The sequence below is a fragment of the Heterocephalus glaber genome, unplaced genomic scaffold, assembly GCF_053883595.1.
Source record: "Heterocephalus glaber isolate CG9 unplaced genomic scaffold, H.glaber_assembly_v1.0 deba00001556, whole genome shotgun sequence".
NCBI classification, from domain to species: domain Eukaryota; kingdom Metazoa; phylum Chordata; class Mammalia; order Rodentia; family Bathyergidae; genus Heterocephalus; species Heterocephalus glaber.
Genome location: NW_028258347.1, coordinates 3,295,270 through 3,305,918, shown reverse-complemented (window position 1 = coordinate 3,305,918; position 10,649 = coordinate 3,295,270). Strand labels below are relative to the sequence as shown.

Genomic DNA, 10,649 nt, shown 5'->3' with positions numbered 1-10,649 from the left:
AGAGGAATGTCATTAAATATACAAAAAAGATGAGTGTTTTTCTACTGCTTCCAATATTTGTATCAGTCTCCCTAGAGGATCATGACATATGTTAAAACTTAACCTATACATCATTGTACTTTCCAGTTGAATTTTATTCCTAAGTGGCACTTTTATACATTAAAATTCCTTAACTAAATCCAGGATCAACAAAGTTGCTGGATAATTAGGAATTTAAATTTTAAAGCATCAATGTTATTAAACCAGCAATCCAACTTTGTGACTCAGACCTAGCAACACAAATTAGAGATAATTCTTAATAAGATTACGATGTGGGGTGTATGTTGACACATGTATATGTATAACCACGTTGTAAGTTCACGGGGTTTCATGTCTGACAAGATCAATCAAGAATAACAGTAATAATTCACTTAAAATTTAGAACTGGGTATCCCTTTAAAATTTCAACAGTATATTTCCTCTATGTTGTTTTAATAAATGCTCAATAAAGCTGTTAGCTTAAGCCTAGCTAGGAATAAGATCTATTTTAAGAATAACAGTCATTGTTGCCCAAAATAATAAGAAACATATTGTAGATTATGAGAATTATTTAGCTTCGACAAGAGCAGTAACTTTGAGAAATGTTCTATAAACAAAGAGGCAGTAAATTTTTCTTTCCCTGCTAAATTATTAGATTTTTGCATGAATGTCATTTGGGTTTTCTAAAATGAGAACCCTGAGTTTACATTAAATATCTCTACAATATTTAAGTTTTTAAAAAAGAACACGGGAGTGAGATGCATTTGTAAAATATCCAATATCTGGATTTAGAGAAAAGTAAATAAATAACTTAAGGAAGCCTTGAACACTAGTAATCCTTTCCCACGTGGGAAGTATAGATAGTGGTAGAATAGTACAATGAAGATATTACTTGGTTTCTAAGACACACGGTTAATTACATCTAAAGTGGGATTTATTTGATGAACTCCAGGAACTTCTCAGAACTTTTACTATAACTCAGGTAGAAATAGGCAAATATTCACCTAATATGTAAGTGTGTAGTAGAGAAAGGTGTTTCAATGAAAATATGTCAATTGTCACATCTGAAATCACTTAGAAATTACTGGTGTATTTGCAAGAGTTTCTGTATAAAGATGTTTTAAGATGATACACAGTCAGTGCTTCAGAGGGTTAGGTAACCTGGGTTCTCTTTTGTTTAACAATGCCTCATTTCCACTACATGCAGCCTGGTCTCCAGTCCCAATGTCCAGTGCCCGCTTTACATTAAGTCTTACTCCAATGTTATCACACTAAGGGATGACATTATAAAAAGCCTCTAGATTACTGTTGAAATGTAACAGCAGGTTTCAGTACTCTTCCAAGAGCAAGGGAATTTTCTCCAATGATTCTCAGGCTGATAAATTTGATCTTCCAAGTATTTTCCACAAAATGACAGTGGATAGTCCAAAGATTTGTTCAAAAATGCCTAAACAAGTGTCCGCTCGGTGGACAGTCCCTGCAACTCCAATCATAACTAATCCATGGGGAGAAGAAGCACATTTCAGCCCACAAGACTCTAACTTGGGGCTAAGAAAAAGAAATTCTTCTTTTACTAGTGACAGCAAGCGAAGGGCCACAACTCTTGCTCCGTGGTAGCCCATCACATTTTGTTCTGATGTGTTGTAGTAAAACTGAAGCGTGACATCATGCCAGACGTGCCGTGGCCTCCATTCATCTTGAGGTGGTCCCATTAAAGGATTCTGAGAATTGAGAAGTTCAAAGAACCAGTGACAAAATTCTTCTCCTAGGCGACGAAAATCAACTTTTTCAGCCTTTTTATCTTTTTTTTGCCTGCTGTTGAAAGAGTTGGATATCCTCCTTCTTTGTAACTGGCTCTGGCATTTTTTTCAGTTTCAGCTTCGATCGCTTGTCCCAGCAATCTTTGGCGTGCTGAATAAGATTGTGTTTCTCAGCAGCAGGAGATACAACAATCTCCCATGTTGCCAAGTACTTACATATTTAAATATGACTTCTCAGTGGACTTTTCTATGCCTCAGAAGTTCTTCTACACTTTGACTGTATGCTAGCATTGCTCGAATAGCATCTTGGCGGTTCTCAGGATGCACCAGGCAGTTGGTGATGGTGTTGCACAGGGCCATGATCTCGTCGTTGTCCAGTAGGCTGAGCAGATTATGACAGCCTTCCATCTCTGACTGACTGAGCCCAGACATCTTGACCCCATTGAAGAATATTTAATAGATTTCATATATCATATTTTGGGTAGCTTTTCATTTGTAAAGTGGGAAACTTAGAAGCCAGTAAGCAAAAACAATAAAAAGTGAAAAAAACGTATGAGAATGCAATCCTTCAAAGAGAAAATATAGGTGGACAAGGAATGTTAAAAGAGGCTTGGACTCCCTACTAGGATAAAGCAAATTAGAAGCCATGAGCAAGAGAAATATCCTGCAGTCCCTTCAGGCACTCTGCGAGTTCCCCTTGTACACGCTGGGTATCTTACATATTCCTCTCTTCCAACACCTGTCCACCTCGTCTGCAGAAGCTCTGTGTCTAGGGTGAGTATGGTACCCATGAAGCTATTAGAACTCAGTGAAGTGGAAACCCCATCAGCAGCCCCAAGGAGAGCCCGAAGAGGCGGGGGCAGACGAGACAGCAGGAAGGTGTCCTTTTTCGGGTCCACCATCAAGAAAGCTGGGCCCTGATGGTGACTGGCAGAGCTCTGGGCACTCTGAGGAAATGTCCAAACCCCAATCCCACTGAGTCATCTGATCCAGCCACTTGGAGGTTTCCCAACTTTATTGATAACCATGCTGAGATTTTATGGATTTTCTTTGTTCCTTTTCTGATTTCTAGTCCATAGATCCTGCCCTGCCTGAACTTTACACTTTTTTTCTGTTTGCTTTTATTTTTTTTAAATCTGTGGGTTTTTTTAAAGTAGAATCTGAGATCCATTTTTTTAAAGACAGGCATTTAGTTTTTTTCTATTTATTGCTTTATCAGCATCCCACAATTTTTTTTTTTTTTTTGGGTACCGGGGATCGAACTTGGGACCTTGTGCTTTCGAGGCAGACAGTAGAACTACTGAGCTACATCCCCAGCCATCATCCCACAAATTTTGATACAGCATTTTAATTTTCAGTCAGTTCAAGACACCACAATTTTCCTTTTGACTTCTTCCTTAACCCATGATTTATTTTGAAGGGGGTTAGTTTCCATGTATTTTGGGACTTCTCTGGGACTATTTCTGTTATTGATTAATATCATGGTAGTAAGAGAAAGCAGTTTATATGTCTTGAATATTTTGAATTTGTTTGAGACCTGCCAATAGGCCCAGGATATGATTTATCTTGATAAATATATGACATGCACTGATAAAGAATGTACATTCCGCTGTTGTTGATTAGAAAGCTTAAAGGTGTTGAACAAGGTGAATGTACCCAAACCTGAGCTATTCTTAGTACAACTTTATTCATGATTTTCTCACCTTCATAAACTTAATATCTACCAATGATTATCATTTCTACTACATTGACACTGCTTTTTAAATTACCATGGATGGTGAGACATGTGTCTCTCTGGTGACTAAAAATTTTTATTTCCAAAATTGCTTGTTTCTGAATGTTTAGAGCAATTTATTTACTAAAAACAATAAGTACTTCAGGACTTGCAGATTCTTTTTGAAAATTTCCTAACATGAATTGAAAGTGTTACAAATAACAAAAGTTTTTATTATAGATACATACACACTAAATTTGCAGATTGTTTTCATCATCACAGTGATCTGACCATATCCTTTTTCTATTCTTTTGGTCCATTCATATATTATCTAGACCTTTTGTGTATAAACTAAAAGACCCTTTGTCACCACTACAATAAATTAATCAATCACAACATCTGTGTCCACCTAGGTGTTATTCTTTGTTCACAATTACTCTGTAATTGAATACCTACTATGTGCTGCTCTGAGTGGACTGTGTCTCCAAACTTGCTATGCTGTGGCCCTCAGTCTCAGTTCCTCAGAATGTGACCTGTTTGAGGGCCTCTCTTTACCAAACTTAAATGAAGCCATCAGGTTGGGGTGGATCCAGGGAATGGCCGTGGACTCACAGGGATGTGAAGGCAGATGTACATGCCCAGACGCAGCTCGACAGCACATGGAGACGGCCATGACCAGCCCGGACGGGGGATGCGTGCATCACAGTGATGGAAGCCAACTTCACGGTGGGAGTATTTGAATGAAATTTTTCAGATTACTTTTTCTGAGTCAGGTTGATCTATCCTCTTAGATCGTACTGTGTGTGATCAGAAACTCACACTTGAAATTTATTTTATGTAGCTTCTTATACCCAGAATGAGTTTTACTTACCGGTGGTGAGATGTTTAAAATCCTGAGGGCCCAGTTTAAGGAATCCCAGGCACTTTACATTGTCAAAATTAACGCCGACAGAGGCAAGTTTGTGAGATTCAGGTGAGATGACAGAGTCATAACAAAATTTTGTATTCTTTTAGCTGGAGTCCTTGCAAGTCCAGAACTGACCAAATACTTCTACAAATTATTTAAAGGAGTGGAGTCATGTGGAAAATCACAGGTGGACTATTATCCCCTTGGTTTTGCTTGCTTCTGACGAAGATTTGGCTGTAATCTTATTTTTTTTAACATTTTGTTTTTATTTTCCTGTTCTTCCTGTATATTTTGTCTTCAATCTACATGCAAAGATGTCATCACTGAACACTGGTTTCTAATGTTCTATGTTTTAAATTTTGTACCCTGAATTTTAAACAGATGGGATTTCTTCCAGTTATTTTTAGACAGAGAATAGAAGAGACCCAGGGAATTGAAATGATTCCGACATTGCATGTGTGGCTCGAGCTGCTTTGATTCTCTCAGGTGCCGTAGTTATCAGCTCTCCTTCATAGTGGGCTCCCTGCCCCACCTCACCGATCGATGTGCATCGCTGCTTCTCTCCTGGTGCTGCTGGCAGGTGGATAAGGGGCGCTCTCGGCCACCGCCCTCGCACATGCAGCCTACACCAGGTCATCGTCCTTCCGGGAATCTGGCGGTAGTGATAGAGTTCATTTTAATTCTTGGGCCTCATAACCACCAAGCGGCCTGACGTTCTCTGTTGGTAAACACAGCTTCCTGTGCTTGGAAAACTGTTGCTTGATGCAGTAAATCAGGGTCACGTTTCCTTTCCACGCTAGGTAGAGAATGCCCCTGGCAGTTTCCTTAGATGACTGATTACCTTTCAGTGTTCTTCCACGTTCCCCAAACGCCTTCTTGGTCAGCTCGCTTTCCATCCGCGTCCCCCCCACAGGACTGAAGGAAACTAGTCAGAGATCTCCCTCAGAGCTGGCAGGACCTGCTGTTAATCAGGCCTGCAGGTGCTGCTGCTCAGCGGCTGAGCAGAAATCAGCAGATTCATTTCCACCTTTAATGTCTGCAACAGCAAGAAAAAAGGAAGCTCAGTGCAGAGCTGGGCACGGTGCTGCTGCTGAAAAGCGTCTCGCTGTGTCTTGAGGTTTTGTTGTTTTCTGTTCTCTTTGTTTCTGGATTTAACAAGGAATAAACTATTGAGATGTTGCAGGGAAAAGCTCCTTCCTGTCTGGAGTTTTAAATCGTCTAATATTTCAAGGGGAAACTTAAAAATACTGCAGTTGGAAGAAAGTGACGTTAAGCTCCTAGGTGTCCTCTAGGAACTGGAAGATGAACCTTCAGGAGAGGAGTCGGGTCCAGATCTCCACAGTGACATGCGCAGTCGTCCTTCTGCTTTGTACATTTTTGCTCCGTTTGTCCACTGTGATGCCTGCCTATCTCCATTGTAGAAAAGCTAACATTTCCTTCAATAATCAAGTTATCTATCGACTGTGTGATTTGAGAGTTATGTTCAATTTTGAAGATTCCTTACTAGAAGCCTACAAAATATTCATTTGAAAGTCCCTTGAATGTTCTCAATTTTCAAGACTATGAGAAAATAAGTAAGTGATTAAGTTTATTACTGATACTGTACTTGCAAGCTGATATTGGGACAGAAAATAGTCCATTAATCCATTCTAAAATATTGAATCAATGCTTACTAAATGCTAAGTGATGTATTAGGTATTGATGCCACTGAGGAACCATGAATAGACATATCCAAAATTATTCTTTATATATATTTATTATATTATCTAAAAATGCACTGGTAGATCAAATTTTATAGTTATTTCAAATATAAAAACAAGTATCACATCTTGATACATATACAAACACTTGCATGTACACACATGACATTATCAGGTGACAGATAACTTGTACCTGCAAATCTAACTCTATATACGTAGTACTATAAATAATATCCCAAATTAGTTTGTAGCCTGTACTTTAAGCTCTTCTCAGAATACTTTGAAGACTGTGTTAATCATTGAACATACTTATTATTAATTATTTGATATAATTCACCAATTCAGTGGCAGTGGTTGAGTAAGGAGAGGCCAAGTAAGTCACTTTGACACAAAGCTGCCTTCTAAGTTACTCTTTTGGTCACTTTTCCATGCTGAAAAAAACACCCAACATCCACAACTGAAAGGAAAGGCTTACTTTGGCTCACAGTTTCAGTCCATGGTCAGTTGGGTCCCAGGCAGAAACAGTATGAGGAGGGGATGGCAGAGGAAAGGTGCTCATCCCATGGCAGGCAGAAAGCTCAGTGAGAAGGGAGGTGCCAAGGAGAAGAAGTCACACTGGCTGCCTCCAGCCAGGCCCCTCCTCTTCACAGTAGTCAGCTATGACCTCATCAGTGGATGCATCCACTGATAGTGATAGACCCATGATCCAATCACCTTCCATATGCACATGAGACTTCTGGGAAACATGTGAGATATAAACCATAACATTTGCTCAACACATGTAGTGTTTTATTTTTCTTGGAATCCACAGAGAATTTGGATATAGAAGAAATTTAAATTCCACTGATATCCAAGCTATCTATAATCATATTCCAAATCTGAGATAATCATTCCCATTAGAATCATAGTGTATAGATGTTAGTTTCCATTCCCATAATCTTAAATTCTAAGTCTTTGTTTCCTTAGTCCACTTAGTGAGGGTTCTTGGCCAAATTTCTGTGTGTTTAGTTTGGATGACAGAAGAAATAAGTATTCTCTCTTTGAAGAATTTATGTTTGGCAAAAGAGGACCTTCTCAGAAGTGGGTTATTTTCTTTGTCATTTTTACCACTGGTGGGACAAAAATTCCAGGCACCTACAACTTAAGGGAGGAGAGGTTTATTTTGGCTCATGTTTCTGTGGTTGGCTGGCTCCAAGGCAGGATGGCGTAGAAGGGGGGCCTGGCGGAGGAGTGCTGCTCATGGCATGGAGGACCAGAAGCAGAGAGAAAAGAGAGGGCTGGGAAGGAAGATGGGCCCTTCCAGGCCATGCCCCAGTGACCCTTCTTCTTCATCCAGATGCCAGTTCCCACTAGCCAGCCAGCTACACAACCTCATGATGCAGTCACCTCCCAAAGCCCCACCGAGGAGCAGATGAGGCTTTCGGGGACATCTTCATAACAGTCACTGAACATCAAGGAGGGTGCTGATGCTGAACTATGGGGTGTGTTTTTATCATCAGACTGACTGTGCTGTACACCAGTCACTTGTATGGACATTTGCATTCCCCACATGAATTTGTGCCACTAGCCTGTGGGTGTTGGTATTTAGCTTTATCTTCCCATTTCATAGCACAGTGTTCAGCAAATATGTGGGGAATAAATTTGGGAGTCCTTTTTGTCACTTGGAAGCTTCTCCCTACATGTGGAAAGGATCGTGGCTATAAAGGAGGCTGAGCTTTTCTTCCTTCCTCAGTGGTGCCGTAAGTGCACCTCATTTGTTAGTCTTGTATCTGTCTTTGTCCCTAGGAGATCTGTGGATTTGGGGCAACTTCCTGACTATCCTTGTTCTCTGTTGAAGTCTGTCATGGTGTTTGTGAGGAGTTATTACAGGTTAGTAACAGAATGAGTGAATGAGCAGATGATTGAGTGCATAAATGAAGATGATACATTTTGGCCAGCTCTAAGGTCCTGGAAGTTCTCACTTTACATCTCTACAGAGGATATGTGTTATTTTTCTGAATCTTTTTCTTATTTTTGAATCAATAAAACAAAATTTCATAACAAATAATAAGAGAATAACAATAGATAATACACACTATCATAATCTTCAAAGTTATTATTCATGGACAGAAAAGATTCTCTCTTACAGAGAAGGAACAAACACATAATAGCATGAAACTTTATTTCCAATGAACTATAAGAAATTAGCAGTATAAATGAAACAAATTAGCATATGTATTAAAATATTTTTGATACAGGAAAATAAGAATTTTGGAGAAATATTTGAAATTCTCCCCTATTTTCTATTCATTAATCTTTGCTATTTTTTTCTCATATAACAGAAACTATGCAATATTTAAGCTGTGTGTCTGGCTTATTTCACTTAACATTATGTTCTCCAGTTGCATCCATTTACCTACAAATGCCTCAAATTTATCTTTCTTTGGGGAAGAGTAATACTCTACTGTGTAGAAATACATCCTCCTTATCCATACATCTGTTGCTGGACATTTACACTGTTTTTAAAATCTAGCTATGATAAATTGTGCTGCTATAAACATGGATGTCCATGTATCACTATAATATGATTTCAACTCTTCTGGGAAGATATCTAGAATAGGGATATCTGTGTCAACTGGAATTTCTATTTTTAGTTTCTTGAGGAATCTCCACAGTGATTTCCGTAGTGGTTGTATTAGTTTACTTTTCTAAGAGTTCCTTCCCCTAGCCCCATATCCTCACCAGCATTTGTTATTGTTAGACTTTTTGACAATAGCCGTAGTTCTTTATGTATTTTTGATGTTAGTCTTCTTTCTGAGCAATACGTGGCAAATTTTTTTTCCCATTCTGTAGGTTGTCTCTTTGCTCTGTTGGTTGTTTTCTTTGCTGTGCAGAAGCTTTTTAATTTGATATGATCCCATTTATTGACTCTCAGTATTATTTTCTGTGCCATTGGGGTTCTATTCAGAAAGTCCTTGCCTATGTCTATGATGTCAAGAGTTGTACCTATTTCATCTTTAGCAGATTAAGTGTTTTTGTTTTAACATTTAGATCTTTGACCCATATTGATTTTAGTTTAGTATGTACTAAGATATATGAGTCTGGACTCAATCTTCTGCATATGGAAATCCAATTTTCCCAGTACCATTTATAAAAGATGTTATCTTTACTCCAGTGTATGTTTTTGGCCCCAGGGTCAACAATCAAATAGCTGTTTGTGCTTGGAGTTGTTTCTCCTACTTTTATTCAGTTCTATTAATCCATATCCATGTTTTTGTCCATATTGTCTTAGTCATTGTACCTTTATAGTATAATTTGAAGTTGGAGATTGTGATGCTACCTGCTTTGCTTTTGTTACTAAGGATTGCTTTTGTTATTCTGGGTCTTTTCTGGTTCCATATAAAATTTAGGATCATTTTCTCTAGATCTGTGAGAAATGCTATTAGTATTTTGAATGGGGTTGCATTAAATCTGTATATCAGTTTTGAAAGTATAGCTGTAAGTTCTATAAGTTCTGGTATGTTGTAGTGGCATTATCAATTAATTCTAACAACTGTCGTCTTCCTTACTATACTCTATGATCCACTGATTATTCAATAGTGTGTTAATTTCCATACATTTGCATAAACTTATTGTTTCCTTTCCTATTGACTACTTATTTCATTGCACTGTGATCTTATAATATGCATGGTAGAATTTTGATTCTTTTGCATGTACTCATTTACACCTGCTTTATTTGTTAGTATGTGATTTATTTTGGAGAAAGTAATTTGCAGCTTTAAATAATGTGTATTCTGTTGTTGTTGAGTGGAATATTCTGTATATGTCTGTTAAGATATGTTAGTTGAGGTCCCCCACTATAATTGTAGTGATGTTTATCAGATCTTTATGTCTATTAGTGTTTGTTTTATGAAGTTGGGTGTACCATTATTTGGTGCATATATGTTTATTATTTTATCTTTTTCTGTTAAACAGTTTTGTTAAAGTTGATGTAAATATCAACTTTCTTTGCCTCTTAACCAGCTTTGACTTCAAGTCAACTTGGTCTGAGAATAGGATAGGTAATCCTGCTTTTTTCTGGTTTCTGTTGCATGGAATATTGTTTTCCATCCTTGATTTTTAGTCTATGAGTTTCTCTTTGTGTTGTGTGCTTCTTCAATACAGCATAATGTTGGACTTTGTTTCTTGATCCATTCCGCTAATTTGTGTCTTTTGATTGACAAATTGAATCCATTTACATCCATAGTTATAATTGATAGCTATTGATTAATTCCTGTCATTGTATTATTTTCCTATTGCTGCTTTGGTTTTTCCCCCATCTACTGAATTGCTAGCCCTACTTGATACATTCATTTTATTGGACCGTTCGGCACTGTTAGCTTCATTGTCTCCTTCTAGGATATTCTTGAAAATTTTTTGGAGTATTGGTTTGGTGGTCATGAACTTTCTTAGGTGCTCTTTATCAAGGAAATATCTTATTTCTTCATTAATTTGGAAATATAATTTTACAGGATATAACATTCTGATTTGGAAGTTGTTTTATTTTAGTACTTGAAGTGCTTTGTTCTGTT

At 37.9% G+C, this 10,649-nt stretch overlaps 1 pseudogene; it reads right to left on the bottom strand.

Moving 5' to 3' along the window:
* Positions 1 to 1,074: 1,074 nt before the first annotated feature.
* On the bottom strand, positions 1,075 to 2,345 carry LOC101701498 (uncharacterized protein C3orf38 pseudogene; annotated as a pseudogene).
* Positions 2,346 to 10,649: the final 8,304 nt, after the last annotated feature.